Genomic DNA, 25309 nt, shown 5'->3' with positions numbered 1-25309 from the left:
TTTGCAGTTGTGAGTACACCTGGTAATTTTTCTCTTAGTCTCTCAATAATGTATGCTTATATCGGATCATCACATTGTACACTGTAAGTTATCTTACAACTTTGTTCATTATACCTGAATAAAACTGAAAAAAATCATAAATAAAAATAAGATAAAATGTCTGCCTTCCAAGTCTACCATCGTAGTGACAGTAAATGTGCATAATAAATAATGGAGAGTAAAAGATTATTGTTTGTATTAGGGATTTCCAGAACTTTAAATATTATCTAGTTCAAATCTCTTTTTAAATTTTTTGATTACATTTCTTTATTTTTGAGAGGCAGAGAGAGACAGAGCATGAGTGGGGGAGGGGCAGAGAGAGAGGGAGACACAGAATCCAAAGCAGGCTCCAGGCTCCGAGCTGTCAGCACAGAGTCCGACCCGGGGCTCAAACTCATGAACTGTGAGATCATGACCTGAGCCGAAGTCAGACGCTTAACAGACTGAGCCACCCAGGTGCCCCTGCAAGTATCTTTTATAAACAGTACTTATCTGGAATTTTTATTTTACCTAGACTGACAAGGTTTTACTATGAACTGAAGTGTTTTACTCTATTTACAGTTATTTTGATTGCTGATGCATTTGTATTTATTTCTGTGATATTCCTTTTTTTTTTTTCTCACCTTTTCTTTCCACATTTCTTTTCTCTTTTCAAGCTTCCTCTTTATTTTTCCCTTTAGTCTCATTCCATATCCTTCTACTAGGTTAGAGAATATACTTCTAAAGTGTATAGATACATTTAATAGTTACCTTTAATATTTTAATACAGTCACTTAACTTATTAAAGCCTGCAGTGACTCAGTTTTTATCACTCCTCTCAAATGACACAAAGACCATAGAACGTTTTAGTCGCCATCCTCTCTCTTTATACTCTATTTTTGTAGTCTATTTTATTTTTTTAAATGTTTATTTATTTTGAGAGTGAGAGAGAGAGAAAGAGAGGGAGAACGTGAGCAGGGGAGGAGTAGAGAGAGAGGGAAAAAGAGAGAACCCCAAGCAGGCTCCACACGTCAGCACAGAGCCTGAAAAGGGGCTCCATCCCAGGGACTGTGAGATCATGACCTGAGCGTAGAACAAGAGTTGGATGCTTAACTGACTGAGCCACCCAGGTGCCCCTGTAGTCTATTTTAGATCCAACCCCCCACAAGACAAATTATTATTACTACTCTACACAGTGTTAATTCAGGTCAGTATTTCTCAACCTTAGCTCCATTGACATTTTGGGCTGGATCAATCTTTGTTGTGAGGAGATGTCTTGTATATTGTGGGATGTATCAGCATGCTTGGTGTCTATATACTAGGTACTGGGAGCATTACCTCTCCCCTAGTTGTCATGGACAAAAAAAATCTTCAAATATTGTCAACTGTCCCCTCAGGGGAAAATTGCTTTTGGTTAAGAACTGCTGATTTAAATCTACCCACTTAGTAACAATAGCTTTTTTCCAACATTCTATGGCATCCCGCATCTTCCATTATTTTTCTTCTGCCTAAGATATATAATGTAGAATTTTTTTAGTGAAGTCTGTAGGGTAAAAGGTAACAAATCTGTTTTTTTTGTTTTTTTGGTTTTTTGTGTTTTTTTTTGTAAATCTGAGAGAAGACTATTTTTTTCATTGTTCTAAAAAGATAATTTATTAGGCATAGAATTCTTGTTAGAGAGTTATTTTCTTTTAGTACATTGGATAAATCATTCCATTGTTTGGTGACTTTGTGGCTGTCGAGAAGAAAGAGCTGTCACTCTAATTATTATTCATTTTTAGATAACATAACTTTTTTCTCTGGCTCACTTGAAGAAAATTTTCATCTTTTGTATTAAGTATCACTGTCATGGGTCTAGGAGTATACTTCTTTTTATTTTTCTTGCTTGCGATTCGTTGGACTTTCTGAGTCTAAGAGTTCATAACGTTCAACAGTTTTGGAAAATTCTCAGCTATTGTTTCTTTTAAGCTGTTTCTCCCCCATTCTCTCTGTTATTTTCTGGAGACAAGAGACACGTTAGATTTTCTCATGTTATTTTCCATTTTCCCTTAAACTTTCTTTTACATTTTCCTTCTCTCAGTTTCTCATTTTTGTATTTCTTTATATTTATCTTCCAATTTAGTAGCTATGTCCAGTGTTGTGTAACATGCTGTTTCAATTTTCAATAGAGTTTTTACTTCTGTTTTTCTAATTTTTATTTGTTCCATTTGTTTCCTTTTCAAACTCTCTTAAAACTTTAAAAGTTATTTCTTCAAATTCAGAGTGTCAGTGCTGGAGTCATCTCTTCTGGTCCTGCAAGTTCTGCCATAGAAGGTTTATCTTGAGCATGCTACCTTTGAGCATGTAAGAGTAAGGCCTTATTTTAATATTTTAAAAATGTGGACAATATCTTGCAGGGTTGTTTTTAGGATTAGAGATGATTCACATGACATACTTAGAGTGATATTAGGCTTAAATTGATCTACAACCAACAGTAGCAACACTAGTAATAAATACTAAGACTGAGTCGATAAGAGGCAAACACAGTTCTTTTGCTTCCTAGAGAAGTAAATTTTAAATGAGATCATTTTACTGAGCTCAGATAACAGTTTTTCTGTTATATGACTCACCTCACAAAAAATAAAATAAAAATTCTTCTTTTGTTTTCAAAAAAATAAAAATTTTTCTTCATTCCATCTCATCTTAATGCCTCTCTTTTATTTCTTTAAACATATTGAACACACTGATTTGCTATTTTGTGAGAATCTGTGGGTCTGATTTTGCTGTCTGTTGTGCCTGTTTATTCTTTCTCATGATACTTTGTTTCCTTCTATGTTTTGTGTTTTTTGAAACATTGGGACTTTTTAAGGTCTGGATTAATGTTGATTTTTTATGGTGTCTGTTAGTTTCATAGGTGTTTTTGCTGATGTGTAACCTCTAAATTAAATTCCTCATTTAAGAATATTTTGAACTACATAAGTAGGTAAAATTGGTCTGGGAACCCAGGTGAGGAGAGTTTATGGTTATGAATTATCCTGGGTGATTTGTCCCTTTCAGCCAGTACCAAATTTCCTTGCTATCTTCTTCCTTGTTATCTTCTACATGATGAGCTTATTTCTAGAAGGTTGTAGTCCTTTGGAGTCTCAGCCTCTCCATCTTCAACACTCCCTAGGCTTTTGCTCCATGTTCCATTCCCATGTAGCCATTGTCAAGAACTGTGAAGGGCCTGAGATTTTTTTTTCTTATCCTGCTTTTACCCTACCTTCAAGCAATTGCTTCTTGGATTCTGGTTCAAGAGTTGAGACTCTTGAATGAAAGGTGAAGGAGAGTTTATTTTTCTTTCAATAGAGGTAGGTAGAGTATCAACATTTTGCACTGGTTCCCCAAGGCTCATTTTCTGCAAGGTGACAGGAAAAGGTGTCAGATGACATCTATACATCCAGTGGACTGTATTATTAGCAACCTTGAGCTTAGGGAACCTAAATCTTTTATAATAGGAAGTAAAGCATGCCTGGTTTATGCTCCAGAGGGAGACATTGTATCTGTCTTCCAAGGCTGCTCAGTAAACAAACATTCTTGAAAAGATAGTTTACAACAAAGGGCAGCTAGTGCCTTTCTTATAAGACATGCAGAAACAAGAGAGACCTGTGGAGAATTATCTCCCCAAAGTCATCAAAATGGAACGTCAAGTTTCAGCAGATATTCTTAGAATAAAAGTTATTAGTGCTAGGTGACCTCAGAGATTTCTTATTTCAATGTAACCTTTGCAGCTTCCTTACTTTTTTGCTAATAAAATGTTTAATATATTTTATTTACCATTTTTTTAAAAAACAAAAACATTTTTTTTCAGATTTCTAGTCTGTGATATTTCTGGAAATTAAAGTTGAAAAGTTAATTTACAGGACTTACATAAGCCAACTACTTATCCTAAGCTTATTTCTTACTATAATTTTTTAATTGTCTTCAATATCTGAACTATAAGCAGTTTCTTTTTTTTTTTTACTTTCTTATTATGAAATAGAGCTTTCCACTTAAAAAAAAAAAGAAGAATTTAACATGCAAAGGAAGATTCTGCTCTTGTGTTGTATACAAAAATGGTTTCCCACATAAGCTTTCTTGCTCTCAGGACAGAAGAAAAACTCTGTAAGTCCCAGTGAAGAATGGCATCTCCATGGATGTTGGAGTTAATCTTCAAAAATAGAACTGTATTAGATTAGTCTTTCATTTGAAATGGTTTTCCTGAGTTGATTGCGACTTTGGAGTTGCAAATATTGGTAAAAAATGTATTTTTACTTCTTTTATGTGTGTTTCAAATTCTCATGCAGCTTATTTCTCTTGAACTTTTTGTTATGACCATTTGTATGTAGCCTTCATGTAGATGTCAAGACATGGGCATAGTTTGCCCTTTGTATTTTGCTCTTTATGTCGATGGTTACTGGGAGTGAGAGATAGAACGTGTATCATGAGAGGACATTTATATAATAATAGAAAATCTTTCAGACAGAACTTGTCAGAATTGCTTTTCTTCTACCTAACTTCTGAAAGTATGTCTTGCCACTGTTGGTGAGGTGAAAGGATTTCTAAGAGGTCATTGCAAGGTGCAAGATCACTCAGGCTGTAACTCTTAGTCCAGTTTCCAGATTTTCATACTATTTAGCTTAATGATAAAAGAATAGGGCCAATTTTCACGTATAGGTTAAACATCAAAGTTCAGAGCAGTAAACTGTTTTAGTGTCACATTGCTAAGAATAAATGTGGGTAGCTGGGTAGAGACCTAAGCTAAAGTCTTTTCCGAGTTTTGACATGATATAAAAATTTCCCAAATTGTACCCATGGACACTGGTTCTTTTCATGAGATGTCAATAAGCATTTCTTTAAATTAGAATCAAATCTTGAGAAAGTGCTGGTTTAAATAAAATTTAGAGTATTTTTTCATGTATTTTGGATCCTAATCCTTTACTAGTTATGTGTTTTACTAATATTTTTTCCTTATTCTAGGCTTTGTCTTTCTGCTTTTTTAAAAAAAATTTTTTAAAGCTTTATTTATTTTTGAGAGAGAGAGAGAGAGAGAGAGGAGAGAGAGAGAATGAGTGGGGGAGGAGCAGAGAGAGAGGGATACACAGAATCCGAAGCAGGCCCCAGGCTCTGAGGTGTCAGCACAGAGCCCAACATGGAGCTTGAACCCACAAACCATGAGATCATGACCTGAGCTGAAGTCAGATGCCTAACCAACTGAGCCACCCAGGTGCCCCTTTGCTTTTTTTAAATAGTATTTCTTTTTTTTTTTTTAATTTTTTTTTAACGTTTTATTTATTTTTGAGACAGGGAGAGACAGAGCATGAACAGGGGAGGGTCAGAGAGAGGGAGACACAGAATCTGAAACAGGCTCCAGGCTCTGAGCTGTCAGTACAGAGTCCGACGTGGGGCTCAAACCCACGGACCACGAGATCATGACCTGAGCCGATGTCGGCTGCTTAACCAACTGAGCCACCCAGGTGCCCCTAAATAGTATTTCTTGATGAATATAAGTTTTAAATTAAACTATAGCCTAAGTTATTAATATTTTTTTATTGTTTAAGCTTTTGAGGTTTGGTTTTGGAATTATTCTTTAATGTATTCTCATATATTTTCTACCAGGAATTTGATGTTTTATTTTTTACATTTATGTCTCAACTGATCATATAATATACCTGGAAATGATTTGGCTATATGGTGTGAGGTAAAGATGTAATCTAATTTTTTTCACTTTGATAAATAAGTGTACCATCTGATAACCAAGTTTCAAGGGTCACCTCCATCATGTGTGAAATATCCACACATGTATGAATCTGTTTCTGGCCTCTATTCTGTTCTGTTTGGTTACTCTCTCTATTCACATACCAACGCTAATGCTGTTTGCAATTGTAAAAAAAAAATCAAAATGTTCAATAGATACATAAACTGGGATATATTCATACATTTTTCATTTTTATATTCAGCATTTTTATGATGAGTCATCCTCATAATATTTTAATATTCATATACTGAAAATTATTTATCAGTGAAATAAATGAACTATAGCTACGTATATTACAGTCTCATAAATATGATCTTGAGTCCTCTCCAAAAGAATTATCAGGATAATACCTAGAGTATTATATGATTTTTAGAAAATCTAAACACATAAAAAACAGAATTACTTATTGTTTACGAATATATGTAAAGATAATAAAAATATTAATAAATGCATGGACACAATCTACATTTAGTGTTTTGTTATTTCTGAGAGATGGAAGGGCTGTGATGGGGGAAGGGCACACAGAGACTTCAGCTGTATTTGTAACATTTCTTTCTTAAGCTGCTGGGTAAGTACTTGGGTTTTTGTGATTATTCTTCATGTTTTTATCTGTAAGTTTTTTTTCTAATAAAAAACAATATAAGATGCCTTTACTGCAGTAGTTCTCAGAGCCTTTAATTTGTTAATAGGCCTTGTCTTTGTTCCAAAGAGGGGATCTTCTATAAGTATTTCCCAAATTTAATTGACCATGGAACCTTCTTTCCCAGGAACACCTATTGGTACCTTGGGAATTGGTCTGTTTTATGGATCCCAGATTCAGAATATGTACATTCGCCCATACTGCTTATAAAGATGAGACAAATCCAAGGTCTAGTCTTTCTTTAGCATGTCATCGAGTTACAAGAAGTTCTTTGAACCCAGCAGGACATTAAGGGAGGTGTTGGGCATGTGGTTTTTACCTTAGATTTCTTCAAGTTCCTGGACATTCCTATGGCTTTAATTTGTTGGGTACATCCTTCTCCCATCCCACCCTGTGGGGGCAGTTGGAATGTTTGAAATAGAGAAATCAGCCAAGTACAATTTCCACATGGTGAGAGTACAGCTATAACATGGCCCTCTCTTTGTTTCCAGAGTACAATGCAAATAGCACAGAGTGTACAGAATGTCTGTTACATGAATTAGGGCCACCAAAGGCATTCATTGATCAAGAATCAATTGTTACAAAGAACTTATTATCGCTCTAATTAATAGAGTGTTTTTATGATGGGTCATCCTCATAAGAAACATCGTTATACGGGGTGTATCTTCTTTGTAATGGACGTCATGGTAATGAAACTTTATTTTAATTAGTAATTTTTAATATATAAAAATGAAGCTGATTCTTACTTTTTTTTTTTTTTTTTTTTTTTTGCAATAGGAATGCTTTGTTTGGCAGACTTTATATATAAAAAAAGAATGTAAAAATAAAGCAGCTGATTTGACCTGGCAAGCTTCGATTCCAATTCAGCGTACTTTCCCTATTTATAAAGTGCAGTAAAAATGTTGGCCTTTAGAAACTGATATTCCCTGGGTGTGCAAGGGTGGTAAGGCTTTTGTTGTTGTCGTTGTTACTGCTCTTTAAAAAAACAATTGTAGCAAAACCCTAATAGAAAAACTCCAAATAAGAGCTAATGTAATATCTGTATGCATAGTTTAAAAAGGAACAAATTATTTTAAAATGACTTTTTAAAGAGTGTGGCCTCAAATGGTGACGGCAGGCCTTGTGTTAGTATATGTGCTGCTATAATCTTGCTTGAGGCTCATAAATCTTGCATTATTTGGATGAAGTGTAGACACTCCAAAATGAATTTAGAGGCAAATGTGGATGGGTTTCTGGGCACAGGCTGGGTGGAGAGAGTGCTGTGATCATGTCTCAAAAAATCCTAATCATCTGGTCTTATAATGAATGGATTAGTTCCTCCATTCTGCCAATAGAACATGAGCGTCTAAAAACTTTGAAGTGCGGGAGGCAACGGCAAAGAAAACAATAAACAGTGCATGTGAGACTGGCTTGATGCTTGGTGATTAAGAGATGAGGAACCCGCGGGTCAGCTCCCCATAGGTACAAACAGATGTTTGCACTGTTTCACAGCTGCTAAATATGACATAAATCCAAAGAATTTTTCTTGTTTTTATAAAGGAAAAAAAATACCCAGACAGCAAATTTTTGGTCATTCAGATACTCTTACCAAATGACATCTGGTTTCTGTACTGCTTATTTAAGCAATCCTTAAAAAAAATGTTTGCCAAGGGGAGTAACTCTAAACTTTCAGTCCTTCACCGTACATAACAGTACAGTTTAAATTACAGTGTAGCATGCAGAGTTTATTATAAGCAATGCCGTTTTTTTATCTCTTAACCAGCAAGTCTTACTTTTAAGAAAATGGGTTAGATATTATGTAATTAGTTAAGGGAAATCTCTGATGAAGTTACATTTGGAATATCTGGGATTCCTATCCTAATGATGGCAAAGAAAATGAATTAATTGCTTCCATATGTTAGGAATGGTGGGAGCAAAGTTAAACTATACAGTTACCTAAAATAAAACGTCAGCAATATAGCAAGACAGTATTTTGACTTGCATCAAGGTGAGAGAACATGAAAGGCAGAAAGGAAGCAGTGACAGGTTGAAGGTCATGATGGAAATGAATCTTAATAAAATACTCGTACAAATCTTCAGCGGGGAACCAGATTTTTGCCGTCTCCACATCCACCATGCCTTTGAGTTTATACACAGAAATTAGTTATTTATTATGCCCAACAGCAAGGCTCTTTGTATTGATTGTTCTCCTCAAAGATATCTATTTTGGAGGGTCTAGAGCCCAAATGCGCAGGCTTGTTTTCTGAATTTTATTTACCTCAATCTTTGTGATGTGTGGTTTTGTTGGGGCTTTCGTTCAGCGAATCTCCCAGAGCTCAGCACTGAAACAGAAAATGTGATAATTCCATAACAAATTTGGCAATTAGCAACATTCCTCTATCTGGCTTTTACATCATTACTTGGCCTGATACTGTACTTCCAGTCTGATATTAATAAAGGGTAAGTAAGCCTGACAAGTCCAGCTTCGTTGGAGACTTCTCACCCGAAGATTTGCTAGGTTGTATAGTATTCAAAATCTAGTCCAATGGGAGTTGCTCAGAGTAAAGATAATATACTGCACAGAATTTTCTTCGTCTCCTTTTAAAATTGCTTTTGGTTTTTGGGTGCTAGGTTCTTGGCATTATGTGATATCGGGGTACCAGAGCTGAATTTGCAGGAGGATAGTAACTTCCCCTCTTATGTTTTACTCTGTGAAGCTTAGATGTGAGTTTGCACTTGGCATCTGTAATGATCTTACGTTTCAGCATCAGCTCTAATTCCCTGGTTCATTTACCATTTCTTTTTCAGTCTCTAGCAGGAATTTGCCTGCCTCCAGATTCCATGATGAGGTTTACCCTATCTCTAGCATCCATCACTTCTGTGTTTACTAACCTCGAGAACCTCTCATGTCATACTTTCTCATATATACCATCTGTGTATGAAAGTCCCAGGTGGGGGCTCGTAAAGAGTTTCCATGAAATCTTGGCTGAGGAGTCCCTTACTCAGATTGACATTCAACTGTGCACAGCTAAATCCCCACCCCCTGCCCCCCCACCCCCACCCCCGTGCCAAGTTCTCCTTATCACTAACAGCTTCCTATTGATGTCAGTGAGACTAAATTTGCAAAGGAAATATGAAGCTCTTCATTCCCTGAGAACCAGGATATTTAGGTTGTGCAAATCCCTGAACCCTAAAATGGATTTAATCAGCCCAATTCACATCATAAATATCATGTTGCAAGGACACACATGTGCTGGAACAGATAGAGAGATATCTTTTTAACTTTAAAATTTGCAAAATTATGCCCTGTGGGCCATCAATTTTTCTCGGACACTCCAGCGACTTCATGCCAAGAGGAACTCTTACTCACATTGAGTAAGTTCATGCTCTTTACTGAGAAGGAAGCAGTTTTCTCTCTGTAATCAAAGATGCCATCTTTCACCTTCTATTGGAACCTCCTAGCTGTTCTTCCCACCTCCATTTCTCCCAGATGATTCCAAAGAATGGTCAGGTGTGCGTTTGTGGGGTCTATATCTCTTTCTTCTCTTTTCTCCCTCCCTCCCTCCCATGTCCCAACCTCCCTCACGTCCCTCTCTCTGTTGCTTCTCCCCTCCTTCCCTCCCCCTTCCAAAGGAGTCTGTTAATATATCATCTTGATGCCTTATGCCTTACTGAATGCCATCTGAATAAGGAGCAAGAAAGAACTGACATGAGTTTTTTTTTAAATTAACCTTTTTATTTAGAAATAATTGTAGATTCATATGCAGTCAGGAGAAACAATGCACCGAGAAGCCCTGTGCACTTTACCCAGTGTCTCCAATGAAAACATCTTGCGAAACTCTAGTAGGATATCATGGTCAGGATTTTGACATTAATACATTCGAGATACAAACCATTTCCATCACCATAAGAATCTTGCATTTTGCTTTTCTAGAGCTCCGAACCACTATTCATATCCCACTTCAGGTCTGTCCTTCACCACTGGCAACACTAACTGATTTTTAAAATTTTGTCCTTTGGGAAATATTATGTAGATAGAATCATAAAATATGTAACTTTTGGGGTTAGCTCCCCCCCCCCCCCATTCAGCATTGTTCTCTGAATGGTGATCCAACTCCTTTCACGGATTAGATGTCTGTTCCTTTAATGGCTGAGTGATATTCCATGGCATGGATGTACCCTAGTTTGTCTCAACATTCACCCAGTGAAGGACATCTGGGCCGTTTCCAGTTTTTGGCTATTGTGGCTAAAGCTGCTATGAGCGTTCCTACATAGGTTGTTGTGTGAACATAAGTTTGCATTTCTCTGGGATAAATGCCTATGAATGCAATTGCCAAGTCATCTGGTAGTTGGATGTTTTGTTTTTTAAGAAACTGCTGGGGCTCCTGGGTGGCTCAGTTGAGCAAGTGTCCGACTTTGGCTCAGGTCATGATCTCGAGGTTCATGAGTTCAAGCCCCGCATCGGGCTCTGTGCTAACCGCTCAGAGCCTGGAGCCTGCTTCAGATTCTGTGTCTCCCTCTCTCTGCCCCTCCCATGCTAATGTTCTGTCTCTCTCTGTCTCAAAAATAAATAAACATTAAGAAAAAGAAAAAGCATTGGCTGATAATGACTTAGAGGAAGTGTGTCTTAAATTATCAAAGACACAGAAGACTTGAAAACGTGAGGCCAGATAGAGTATGTAAAAAGACCAAGCAGGCCTGGAGAAGAATTCAAAAAAAAAAAAAAAAAAAGAAGAAGAAGAAGAAAGAAAGAAAAAAGAAACTACCAACGTGTTTTCCAGAGTGGATGTACCATTGTCCATTCCCGTCAGCAGTAACCTGTAAGTTATGCAGTTTGTCTGCATTTGGTGTTCTCACTGTCTCTTACTTAGCCATTCTGATAGGTGTGAAGTAATACCTCATTGTGGTTTTAACTTGCATTTCCCTAATGGTTAACGAAGTTGTACCTCTTTCATGGGCTTATCTGTTGTGAGCGCATTCTCTTCAATGAAATGTCTGTTAGTGCTTTTTTTGGCCCATTTTGTCATCGGATTTAACTGCTGAGTTTTCAGAGTTCTTTACAGTTTCTAGATACAAATCCTTTGTTGGATACGTGGTTTGCAAATATTTTTTCCCCAGTTTGTAGCTTGTCTTTTCATTCTCTTAACAGGGTGTCAAGCAGAGCGTTATTCTTTTCGATGAGGTTCCATTGATTGATTTTTCCTTTCATAGCTAAGACTTTTAGTGGGAAATGTAAGAGCTCTTTTGTTAGCCCTATGTTCTGAAGATTTTTTTCTCTAAATTTTTTCCTAAAAGTTAGAGTTTATAAAGTTATAGTTTCTGTAGCTTTTTATATATGTAATTTGATATGTGTATCTTGTCTCTGTCTGTGTATCTTATATAACTTATCATCACAGTCTATGGCTGTCAACATTTTACAAGTTTGAATAAAGTGTAGACACATCACCTCCTATTTCATCACTCACCCTACCCCATTTACAATATAACTAACTGCCTTACATATTTCCTTTTTGTTATTTTATTTTACTTTATTTTTAAAAATATTATAAGTAACCTCTATGTCCAACATGAGACTCAAACTTACAACCCTGAGGTCAAGAGTTGCCTGCTCTTCTGACTGAGCCAGCCAGGTGCCCCATCCTCTTTGTTAATTTAAAACCACATCCGCCAGTGTTATAATTTTTGCTTTCATGATGAAACATAATTTAAAAAGCTCAAGAGGAAAAGATGTCTGTTATATTTATGAATATATTTGCTTTCTGTGTTCTTTCTTCGCTCTTAATGTTCCAAGGTTCCTATTTTTATCATTTCCTTTCTTCTTAGATAACTTTCTTCAGTCCTTGGGTTTAGGTTAGGTGTGCTAGTGACAGGTTCTCTTGGTTTTCTTTTGTCTGAGAATGTCTTGACTTCTGACACACTAATGAGTCCTTATACAAACCACTGGGTCTCATTAATGGAAGTCTCAGTGGCTAAAGAAGCTTGCCCACCTGCTTAGGACCAGTAACATTTGTGGTGGATAGACAGTAATAATCCATGTTGTTCAGATGATGTAACTGGTACAACTTTGCAGCTTCATGTAGATTCATACTTTTTGTATGACTGCTCAAGAACGTGTTTTATTTTTATTATGAAATATAGAGAATTATGACAGAGGGTGGTCAACTGGAAAGTGGAACCCTGAGCCCCACCATTGCTCATGTGAACTGTGTGAGTCTATGCCTTCTCAGATGATTATAGTGGATTGTAAATCAAAGGCCTTTCTGAAAAATCATGGATTTTTATCATTTTCTTTTAAAATGAGATATTTCCTTCCTGTAGATACTAAAGTATATTTACCTATCATTTTGGAAATTGAATTTCTGGAAATATGAACTTTCAAATATAATAGAAAGATAATCAAAAGGAATGGGTAATAGTACCAGAAATGGTTTTAAGAATTAACTCACATCTAGGGACACCTGGGTGGCTCAGTCCATTGAGCACTCCACTCGTGATTTCGGCCCAGGTCATGACCCCAGGGTCATGGGATCCAGTTCCATGTCAGGCCCCATGCTCAGCAAGGAACCTGCTTGGGATTCTCTCTCTCTCTCTCTCTCTCTGTCTCTTTCCCCATCTGCCCTCTCCCTTGCTCATGCTCTCTTATTCTCTCAAAACAAATAAATAAACATTGAACAAAAAAGAATTAACTCACATTCATAATACAGTAAAACCTTGATTTGTGAGCATAATTTGTTCTGGAAACATGCTTGTAATCCAAAGCATTTGTATATCAAAAACAAATTTCCCCGTAAGAAAAAATGGAAACTCAGATGATTTGTTCCAAAACCCAAAAATATTCATATAAAAATGATTACAGTACTGTAATATAATACAAAATAATAAAGAAAATACAAAATATAAAGACAAATAAACAAATTAACCTGTACTTACCTTTGAAAACCTTCATGGCTGGTGTGAGGGAGACAAGAGAGAGGAGGGTTATTGTGTAGAGTGCCTTTCACTATAACTAATGGAATCACTGCTATCTATTGGCTCAATGGAATCTTTTTCTGCATGGGGGCCATTGTATACACTCATACAGATGTTGACTGCAGTACAGTATTAGTAAATTCTTGTCATATACTGTATTTAATGAAACTGGCAATAAAGCAGCAGATGAAAGGGTCTCTATTTGCAGGAAGCCTGACTTAGAATGAAGCAAAGCATTCCTAAGCTTACTCTTGTATGGAAAAGCAAAGGACTGTCCATAGGTGCTTGGAAGTGACAAAAAATACACTAGTGCCAACGTTCTGAAAAATCACTAATTTCTGCCAAATACCATGGTCTGAAACTGAGCATCTAAATCTGGGAGATGATCACCCACAATCCCTCAGAGAGAGAGAGAGAGAGAAAGAGAGAGAGAGAGAGAGAAGAACCATTGGCTCAGTTGTGATCATGTGACATTCAGCATCATGTACAACTTGTAAGACATTGCTCTACCAAGTTAAAATGTATTAGAAATGTTTGCTCATCTTGCGGAACACTCACAGGACAAGTTACTCGCAATCCAAGGTTTTACTCTACTTAACTTTGTAGCAGGCATTTGTGTTGGTTGCTTTACATACACATTTAATTCTCAAAACAGATGTCTGAAGGTCACAGAGTTATTAGGAGATGGACTCGGGTTTGAATCCAGGTCTGTGTGGCTCAAAAGCACACACATTATTTTTCATCCACACTCTCTTATCCTCCAGTATCTTGCTTACTTGCTGGTAGAAGGTAAACTTCTCCATGCCCCGTTGCTTGGTGACTGACCAGCTCCCATGGCTTCTGTTGCTATCACTGGAGTGGGGAATCCCCAATTCACAACCCAGGGCCAAATTCTAGACCTATTCAAAATGCCTGTGCATGTGCCAATGGCAAGTGACTATGTCCCAGATCAAACTGTGATTTCCACTGATGTAAAAAGCCATCTCTCCTCTTGACATTCTTATTGCTGGTAACAGAACTGCCATCTTTCTGTCACCAATCAAATCCTGTTTCTTTCCTTCCTACCTCTCTGTTCCCTTCTGCTGGGGCTCACAAAAGTTTCTCATTTTTTTCAGATGCTACTATCTGTAGTGCTGCTATAGCACCCTAAGAGTCCACTCCCATCATCCCTTCTGCCTTCTCTGCATGTCATGTTAGACACTGCTGCCAGAAGCATCCAGAAGTTTGGGGCTGATCTCACTGTACCTCCACCCCACAGGCTTTAGTAGCTCCCCTCTGCTTTTTGATTTACGCACAAATCTTTCAGTCGGCCTTCAAGGTTCACCGTAATGATGCTTGTCGGTTTTTTCAGCCTAATCTTCAGCCACATTCTTATTAAACCCTTTGCATTTCCTCCTCTAATCTGCAGTTTCTGCTTGGCGCTTCCTCAATGTTGTTCCCTTGTATTTACTTTTCAACAATGGATTCTATGTCTCCATGAAGGCTCATCCCAAAGCCTTTAAAGAGGCTTCTTTAAAAAAGCTTTTCTTGGGGCACTTGAGTTGCTCAGTCAGATAAGCATCTGACTCTTGGTTTCGGTTCAGGCCATGATCTCATGGTTCCTGAGATCAAGGCCTGATTCAGGCTGCACGGACAGCACAGAGCCTGTTTGGGATTCTCTCTCTCCCTCTCTCTCTTCCCTTCCTCCCCATCCTCCTTGAGCTCTCTCTCTCTCTCTCTCAAAATAAATAAATAATCATTAAAAAAAAAAAAAACCTTTTCTTGATTCTCCCAAACAGAGGTCATCTTCTATTCCTTCAAAGACAAATCTCTCATGAGACCCATCCCAGCTTTTATTTTAATTGTGTGCCAATCATGAAGGTAAGAATAGTGTTATTCCTGTGTATCTACTTGGGCAGTACAAGACAGTGTCCTATTCATAATGGGCCTTCAGTGTTTGCAGATTGAGATTTTATAAATTCCTTTAGGATCAGGTGTCCTAGCAAAGCTGGTTCTAAATTGTATTGTGACCCACATGGTATGCTCTTACTGAACCCTTCCCTATATTTTGATTCATCTGGATAAAACACATTACTGATCTTGACAAAAAGGATGACAAATACCCCCTAAATGTTCTTCTCTCACTTGCCATCAAGGGGACTGAAAGCTAGGGAGGATTAGCTTCCAGAGCTAGTTTTCTGAGCATAAGTTTGTTACAAATAAGATCCCACAAGAATGTTCCTCTGCTGGGATGAGAGATAAGCAATATTATCTGAAATGTGATTGGAGTATGTATGTCTATGGTGGACACGTTATGCCTTGGCAGACAGTGAAATATATCTGAAAAAAATCTCATAAAAAAAACGAAGTATTCCAATGCTTTATAAATAATAAAATCTGTTAAAATGTAGAAGTAATACCTCTGTCAGTTTTTTAGCCTGAACATATGTTATTTTAGATTTGGAAATTTTAATCTGAAAGAGGGGTATAAGGTTGGCTTTTTGCATTCTTATCTTAGAGGTATCTGTGAGTTCTGTGTGGAGGCACTGTGGTTTGAGAGCTTCCTGGGACAGTAGGTTCTGAGTTCTGATGTGTAATTTTCATTTCACAGAACATTTCTCTCTCTCTTTCTTTTCTTTTTTGGGGGGGGGGAGCGGTGGGCGAGAATACAAGAATGTGGATTTAGGGCCTGTATAATTTAGTAATTATACCCAATAAATGAAAATGACATCATGTAACTTGGATTAGGGAGTCCAAAATTGCAGAAAGATGCCAAGGAAGAATGTTCATGGGGAAAATTAGGTGCACTAGTCATTCATTGTTGAGCTTGGAGACTAAATGACAGTGCTGTGTATAGAAATAATCTCCAGCCATATAACAAGCAATATTTTTCTTTCTTTTTTCTTTTTTTTTTCTTTTAGCCCAGCATATATTAAACAATTAAAATTTTCTAACTGTGTCCCCTGGAGCAAATAACTTGATGAGGTTAGGTCCCAGTTTCCTTTTATGTAAAATGGGGTAATAATCACATTTATCTCATAGGGTTCTGGTGGGATCATAGGAAATAATGTATAGTACTTACGTTGGCACAGAATAAGTACTCAATAAGTGACAGCTGCTATTATTATTATTGCTATTATTATTATTATTATGATCAGTTATCTTTACATTTATAACTGTGAGAGATTTGGAACTAAAAGTCATTGGTTTGGTCTTCAGACCTAAGGGTCTACTTACCTAATGTAGGTGCAAGGTTCCTAAAGCCAGAAAGAATGAAAGCACCCACCAAAATGCATGCAAATTTGGCATACATAAGCGGACGACAGAGACCATACATATGATCTGCATAGAACAGGTTACTGATACTCTGAGAGAGCAGGTACCTCATTCATTCAACCAACACTGCCTGAGTACCGAATGTGCTGTGCTGACGCTGGAATCCACGCCTCGGTTTTGTTCACAGCCTGTTTTGCTAACAAAATCCATCCATTTGAATTGTTCCCAACTTGGTTTTCTCAGATAACTACAGGTGGATTTATATGAGGTATCTGCTAACGAGGAATATCAGTAAATTCTCCTACATGTATATGATGTTGCTTGGACTTGGAGGTTAAATTTGGAGTTCCCCACTGGGCCTATATCTGCTGGTGGGAAAGCCTCAGTCACCAAAAAGTGAAGTCCGTGTGCATGGTGGCCACCGTGAACAAGTCTGGCCCCTTTCCAGGAAGAGGCCTGGGAGCTCCCCTGTTGACTGCCTCACAAATGCGTGGTCTCACACCCGAGTTTCCATGCGTGCATCCTCTGGGGACATGTGAGCATGGCTGGGGTGGGTGAGTTGTCTTGCTCTCTGCATTTGCTGAGTGTCTCATGTTGCACAGAGAAAGGGGCTGGTGAAGTGTTCATTAGCCTGTGTGCAGATGAACACCCAGCTGTAGCTTCGTTGCAATACAGTGTTCGAGTTAATCTCCTTCATCTGTTTTCATTTTGTTTTCACTACATCAGGAGGCACCACAAAATAAATTTATTAATTAAATGTCCCACTCTCTAAAGGAAGGCACTTGGAAAATGGAAAAGTGGTCATTTGCAGGAGGGGTGGGGGAAGAAAAAGCCAGAGGATAATTTGAATCTTGAAACTTCTGCTGTTAGAATAACAATAAAAAGAGCAGAAATGGCTATAAAATAGTCTGTTCTTGGCATTGCTTAATTGGCCTATTTATTTTTCTGTCTCTGAAGCTGTCTTTAGTGACACCTACTGATAAGAGCCAATCGGAACCATGGCCGAAATTCCTTCGGGCTGGACCTGCCAACAAACTGCTCAGCCCTCCAGATGTTGCTGCTTTGTGAGAAATGAGAAGCTCAATAAACCAGGCTCACCCTCCCTCCTGGGGTGAGCGCAAAGACAGGCAGACATGGAAAATCACTGCTCAGCACCATGAACAATGCACTCAGATGAGGGGCTGGGCCAGTTCTTATTTGTCTTGGTGGAACAGACAGCCGTGGAGCCTAATGCAAGAATTTTAGCTGGCAACAGTTCAAAATGTGACTATACGTTGAAATCGCTCAACAAAAGGAGGCCTTTTAGCTAGGGAAAAGCCCGGGAGTCAGTTTAAACAAATAGCTGGAGGAACTTACAGATAGGGTTAAATATGGATCACACATGATTCGATTAAGCTGAACATTTCTCCACCTTTTTTGTCCGCAGATTCCATTCCTTCGTGTTGTGTAAATGCCGCAGTAAACAACCTCATGGCACATCCTAACCATCAATGGATGATATTCAGTGAGCACTCGCAGTTCTGGGGATAGAACAAAGTGAGCTAAAGTGAATTCGTTCTTGTCCTTCAGACCAGACTGTCCCTGTCTCTCTTAGCACAGGACAGACTTGTGCCCCTGCTATGAAACAATGAGAAAATATATCACTGTTCTTTTATTATTCTTGAGCCAATTGCTTGACCAGCTGTCTGTCCATCCAAACCTAGCTCCACTCACATCATAGGCACTCATGCACCCCATGAACGCCCAAATGTAAGGCCAACCTCAATATTTGGTGAGACACCAGTTCCCTTATTATTTAATCCCCCCCCAAAAGCTTTTTGTCTAGCTTAATTATGGCAAGTGTAATGGATATTGATGAATTAAATGTTTACTTACAGTATTTGATTCACTCATTTAATCTCACATCTTTACTTACAATCACATCTTATGTATAATGATATATTCGTTTAGAACCCATTTTCTGAGCTCACATCTGACATAATAATATTTATTTGGATTCTTCACGTGCATCTTGGAGACAGCTGAAACGCAGCAGGTCTTTCATCATCACTAGAGCTCTTTTTTGAATAGCCCAATACAGTTTTCTGGACCCTGTTGCCATCATTTCTATTTCATTTTTTGAATCTGAGTGCGTAATACTGTGCTGCAAATTTTATCCCAGCCATTTGCCTGGTATTAGGATTTTTTGAAAACCAAAATTTCTTTAACATGGTATCCAACGTGTGAAATTGTCAAGTATCCAGGAATAGTGACTAAATCTGTGTTTTTTTTCTTTTTAAAAAGCTGCTCATATCAGATAACATCTACAAGCTTCCCAAACTAGTACCGACTGAGGCTGTTTCAGCCTCATAAATCTCCATCCGGTGTTATTTGCTGCTCAGAATAAAGTAATTGAGAAAGTATTTCCGTGATATAAGATATTTGGCAAGTACTCCATGTGAAGTGACTCATTTTTTTAAGAGATGATATTTGGGGAGAAGCTGCCTAATAATGAGACATATTCAGGTATATTCAGATATTGCCTTACCTTGTGCCATCTCTTCCCTCTTCTTCCTGCCATGTCTACTGCCATGTCCACACCCAAATCCCTACTTAGAAATTGGCAGAAGGAAATGTTACGCCCTGAGGATGATTTCATGCCTCACAGAGCTAGGAGGCAGTCATGAAGAAGCAATGCTATAGATGTTCACAACTTAAGATAGATTATAGTCTCCTCAGACAACTCCATAACAGACAGATGGACAGTGCAGGAAATAAGTAATGGAGTGAGCATAAAGTGCTAAGACTCCTAATCTCAAAATTCAATATTTAGATGAATTTCTGACTGAAGTGTTTCTGGTTTCAGATGGAAAAATGTCTGAGGAGGTTATTGGAGTGGGGGAAAAGCAGTATCTTTTTTTGGTTTAGCCCTGGATTGTGAGGGAAAAGGAATTTTAGGTCTTTGATTTGAGAAGTCAGATTGGGTAACTTACTGTAGAGTAGACCATGTAGGAGGTGGTATTTGTGAATGGATAGGGGAAAGTTCAAATGAACAAATAAAGGAGTTGGTTAAATAAAGCAGAGGCTGTGGAGAGAAGAAAGAAAACTGATAAGTTGGAACTGGTAATTGGCAGGCATATTGAACTAACAGAGAAGGAAGTGGAAAAGTTATTAGCTCAGAAAAGCAGGGAAAATTAATTTATAATGATGAGTAAGAAGAAGGATGGCTACTGTACCAGAATGTGATGTCGCCTGAAGCTGAGTGCTTAGGGAGTCCAGAAGGCCACTAGAAAGTACAGAATAGCCATCCAACTCAGAAAGAGATGATGAGATAGGATGTCAAAGATTCAGGCTAAGATTATCCCCCGAGATTTTTACCTGAGGAAAGGGGTAGAAGGCAAGGCTATGACATTAGATTGTACTTTACATACTTGTAAGACTAGGTTAATTTGAATTAGATCCATTTCTTTGTAAGTACTTTGGAGATTAGATGTTCAAGTCATAGAATGTTGTCAGACATTTATTAATCATTTTATTAGTCATCAGGCACTTAGGATACACTCAATAAATGTTTGCTAAATTTTAAATGTATGCCTGGCTCTATACAATGAATAAATAGCCCCAAATATCATCTACAGGTACATTGATATTGCTTATTAGTGTGTTGGAGTAACTTCCTGTTCCCTGCATTTGGATTTTCCTCATCTGTAACCATACCTATTACAGATAAGGAAAGCAGGGCGCAGAGAAGTTGGACAACTTGCCAAAGTTTAACCCCTGGTGTGTGAAACTGGGAAGTGCAACCCAGTTTATTCCAAAGTTGATGTTCTCCAACCTCATTCTGAGTTGCTTCTATAATTTATATTATAGAGATATATTATAACTCATATAGAGAGGGTGACTTTTTAAAATAAGAACTCAGTTAAGTAAAACGAGCTTTTATAGAAGAGGAAAGAAATATTTTAAAAAAAATTTTTAATGTTTTTACTTATTTTTGAGACAGAGAGAGACAGAGTATAAGCAGGGAAGGGGCAGAGAGAGATGGAGACACAGAATCCGAAGCAGGCTTGAGGCTCTGAGCTATCAGCACAGAGCCTGATGCGGGGCTTGAACCCATGAACTGTGAGATCATGACCTGAGCTGAAGTTGGGTGCTTAACCGACTGAGCTACTCAGGTGCCCCATACAGAAGAGGAAAGAATTATAAAAGTACATTTATCTCTAATTATTTTACATTGTTCTTATTTTATGTAACAATGTTGTCTATTTTCAGGCAATCCATTTGATGAGAGGAAGAAGCTTAGATTCTGGCTGAAGACTGACTTGAGTTTCAATCCTTAGCAATAATGATATTCACCTTACAGTAAAAGAAAAGAGACCAGATGAAAGGTAAAATAAGAAAACAATTGACAGGAATTGATAGATTTGGCCAGGGAGGGAAAAGCAGCATGCGGTAATGATTCTTAGGATTTGAATGCATATGAATGGGAAAATGTTTGTACCACTAACCGAAATATAGAGAAGTCAGGGCAGGAAGGAGAAATTGACACACTGAGATACCAAAAATATAGATGGAACTGCTCACCAAGCAGATGAAAATGACCAATAAGCTTTGTAAAAGTGTCAGAATTACTGATTTATCAGTGTAGAATTAAGGGTTAGATTTACTGGAGTAGAAGAGATCTCTATAGCATGAAGATTAAAAAAAAAAAGGAAACAAGAACAGAATCTTGCAGAACACATTAATTTAGGGAATGGAGAAAAAGGGGAGCTAGAGAAAGAGAAGAAGTAGTCAGAGTGAAAAAGGAAGAATCAGAATAATGAGTGCCATGAAAACAAAGGAAGACTTAGATTTAAGGAGATTTGAGTCAGCAATGTCTTGTGGCAGAAGGGTTGAGGAGAACGGGAAAGGTCCAGGGTGCTGGATGTTAAAGTCATTGAGGCCAGTGGCCTTGAGTAAGATGAAAAGGAAAACACATCCAGGTGCCAGCAGCACTTTGGAGGATGAGATCGTATTGGGACATTGGTAGAAATCTGAAATTTGTGGAGAAGATGTTATATAAGTGGCTATACTTCAGTAGGGTTTGCCGAGTGATGGCGAAACCAGGTCTGAGGCTCTATAGAGGGAGGTGGAGAAAGCTAGAACAGACTTCAGGTAGAAGCAGCTTCATCTGGAAACCGTGGGAGAAATGATTCTGCTGAACAAATCAGCCTGAGAGAGTGGAAACAACTTTAGAAGAGTGGACGGCCAGTGGAAGAGGAGCTCCGCAGGATGCAATGACTGAGTTTGGTAGAGGGTTGGATACTGAAGAACCGGCAAGGGGAAGTACCAAGCTAAGCTTCAGAGAACTGGTGGTGGAAGAGCAGGTGGCAGTGAAAGGTCACCCAGGAGACAGGTATGAATCAGGTGTGACAGAGGAAGGCACTGGCAAACTAGCCGAGGGCATGCGTTTGGGGAAAAAGGGACAGTGTGACTTGTTCTGATGTTAGAAGTTTGAGACAGCCTTATTCTGCAAACTTACCTTTCTAGCTTCTAAGACTTTCTGTAAATGGCCTTCTCCCAATTTCCATGGCGCGGGAAATGGGGGATGGAACAATAGTTGTCTATGCTGTTAGAAATTTTTGCTTTTACTAAGCATTTGATTTAAAATGGCTCTTGAAGAATTTTTGCTAGACGACAGGTGAGGGAGTTGTTTGAATCATTTATTTCCTGGGGTCTTAGCTATGGGACTGAAAATACAATTGCAGAAGATCTGGCAACCTTGGAGATAGACTGGATAGAAAGAATGAAGAAAATAGGGGGGTGTATGGTTATTTCAAGGACTGAGCAGTTAGACGATGTCACTGAATGTAACAGGTAAGGTAAAAGAATGTAGAGACAGAGAAAGAGGGGAAGGTAATTAGGAATTTGGGGGGCCATTTCCTTTTTGACAACAGAATAAGGTGTTCTATAACATTTTCATAATTTGAACATTACTTTCACAATTTGTTCCATATCTATGTACCATCTGTACTCTTACATGCTTAATATTTTTTTAATCAATCATTGTCTACTCCTAAATATTTCCTAAGCTGCAATATCCACGGAATTTTGAATTTGACGGACAACTTACATGTTTTCCTAAAATTCATGGATATCAACATGGGAACTTTAAAGATATTTGTGTATAACCTTTGGAAAATTGTGTCTTACCACATTGGAGAGAATTTTGAGACAGTGCTTTAGGCCCTAGTGACAGTTCAAACATCTTTGGTAAGAGCTGTATGGAGCATATAAACAACCCAATGGAGTCCGTATAGGAGGAAGGAGTCTATAAATAAACCTTGCATGGATTCCTAAATCAGTGATCAGAAAGAAATAGGTTATTAGAATGTGAAGTCCAAGGATCTGCAGGCATAAGAGGGTGTGTTGGGGGAGGGGGTCAATTTGATCTGTGGGAATGGTTTTAGAAGGGTGATACGAAAACAGAAACCAGATTGTGGTAATCAAAAAGCATGGGACAAAGTAAACAAATGGTAGAATTAGACTTACCCATCCCAGGAGTTGAGTTTTGAAGGTTAGTTTGCAGACACAGAAATGCTGACCTGAAAGTATTATTGTGAGGATTAACCAAAATAAGACCTAAGGTTCTTAGCACAGTGCTTGGCACATGGTCATCAATAAATGATAGATGAGGAAAATGAGGATAAAGATGGTGATAAAGTTACAGTTGCTTTTAAGAAATAGACACGAGTACACGTTCAAGAGCCAAGGAAAAGGAGCTGGAAAGTTGCTACAAGGGAAAGGATAGAGGACTATGAGGCAGAAGGGAGGAGGGAGAAGGGAGGAGATTCACAACTACAGTATTCATAGAGGTCAGTATTTCTGGAGATAGAAGCATCATCCTTTCTAGAACTGCATGGAAGATGAAGAAAGAGGTGGGACAAGGAATCTGTTGAAATGGTAGTAAGAGAAGCTTGGGGAGACAATGCCTGAGATAAATCTGATCGAGCTTGGGGTGGGATAGGATGAGGATTCAGTGAAGGAGGAATGGTGCTTGTGTGCACCAAAGACCCTAGATATGTTCTTCAGGGAGTGGTGCTAAGCTAGTGTCTTGAAATTCCACACCTGATTCAGATGTGATCATTTGAAACCGTCTAGTGTGTTAAGACATTGAAACACAGGACCATGATTTTAAATGTAGGGCTATTTGAAAAGTCACACACACACACACGCACAAACACACACAAAACCCATGAGATTTTAAGAATAGGTATGTATTTTGGCTCAAATCTCATGGAATTTATGGTTTTAACTTTTAGAAAATACATAATAACCTTGATGCATTTAAGAGTGCATATATTTGGTGAGGTTGGAAATCTGCACTATGTAGCCTAGAATCTCCCAAACTCACAAACTGTGACTTAACTCTTCAGAAGTTGAGAAAACTTTACATCACTGGACAAATGTAAACTGGTTCTCTACTCTTTGTAGTCTAGGTGAAAGTTCCCAGTGGCTTCACTGGATTTCCCAAGTGTCTCAAACTCCCTAAGAATCAAACGGTGGGGACAGGTTCCTTCAAGGTCATTCACTACATGTTCATTCCAAAGATTTTCTTGTTCTTGAAAATGACCAGGCAAAGGGAGGGGCCTCCGATCTGCAGTATCTTTTCCTTTGGCCCAGGCACCCATCACCCCATCATTTTGATTCCTTGCTCTGTAACCACAAAGACAAGTATGATGGATCTCCTTTTGGAACACAATGCAGTTTGCTTGGAAAAACATCCACTTTAGACAAACAATAAAAGCATCCCGAGTGGGGCCTTGGCTGCTCTCCTGGTGTTACGCTCATGCATATGCCTCTGGTGCTTGGCAGCAAAAGTTTTCTGGTTGCACAAAACAGCAGACAACCCCTTGGGGATACCCATCCCCCGTCCTTGTTGTTCAAAAACATAACTTGGAATTTAAGTTATTGGCCCCAGACAAGATGCAAATTTGACTGTCTAAGTCTCAATTTCTATGTGTTGTAAAGAAGGATTTTTTTTTTACTCTACTAATCTCCAGGGGGAAGAAGCCTGGGGGAGATGATGCAACAGATGCTGTGTAAACACAGTTCTCTTCTGTTGAAAGATGTATCAACCCACGCAGCAGTTACTGATCCGCTCTGTTGGAAATCATCTCTCTTCTCCAAACTCCTGCTACACTTTGTTTCTTGTTACAGCGTATTTACCAGATTCTATCTAGTATTGTAATGACCCACGTGCATGTCTTACTTTCCCTTCTAGACTGTAATTTTCTAACTGGCATGGACTGTATCTTATTCGACTTTGTCTTTCTCACAAATTCTATGTGTATATTTTTATAATCAATCTATTCCCAGGTAACCTCCTAGGTTGGTAGACTTACTCTTTCACTGAAACATTGACTGAACATTTATTATGCTGGGTCCCGAAAATTAGCTCATATTTTTAATCATTGCTCTAAGTACTCTATGCTTATTTAATCCCATCATGAAGTCAAAGCCATTGCTTTTCGCCTCTTTTTAATAGGTGAAGATGCAGAGGCATAGACAGCATAAGCAATTTTCCAAAGGTCATACAACCTGTGAGGTGGCTGCACCAAGATTCCAACCCACTCAGGGCCAGAACCCATGTTCTTAACCATTAGACAGTCCTGCCTGGGGGTGTTGTCTCCTGATATAAGATCAGGTAAGCAAACATGAGAAACATCCGGCCC

At 38.2% G+C, this 25309-nt stretch overlaps 1 long non-coding RNA gene across 1 annotated transcript; it reads left to right on the top strand.

The window, feature by feature from the left end:
* LOC122221337 lies at window positions 1-25309 on the top strand. Its single transcript, XR_006203162.1, has 5 exons — window positions 1-83; window positions 17574-17727; window positions 18043-18152; window positions 20868-20983; window positions 25123-25309. It is a non-coding gene; the product is annotated as an uncharacterized LOC122221337 (long non-coding RNA).

Source organism: Panthera leo, chromosome B3, assembly GCF_018350215.1.
Source record: "Panthera leo isolate Ple1 chromosome B3, P.leo_Ple1_pat1.1, whole genome shotgun sequence".
Lineage (NCBI taxonomy): Eukaryota > Metazoa > Chordata > Mammalia > Carnivora > Felidae > Panthera > Panthera leo.
Note: the sequence above shows the minus strand (reverse complement) of the source record. Positions and strands in the feature narration are given on the sequence as shown.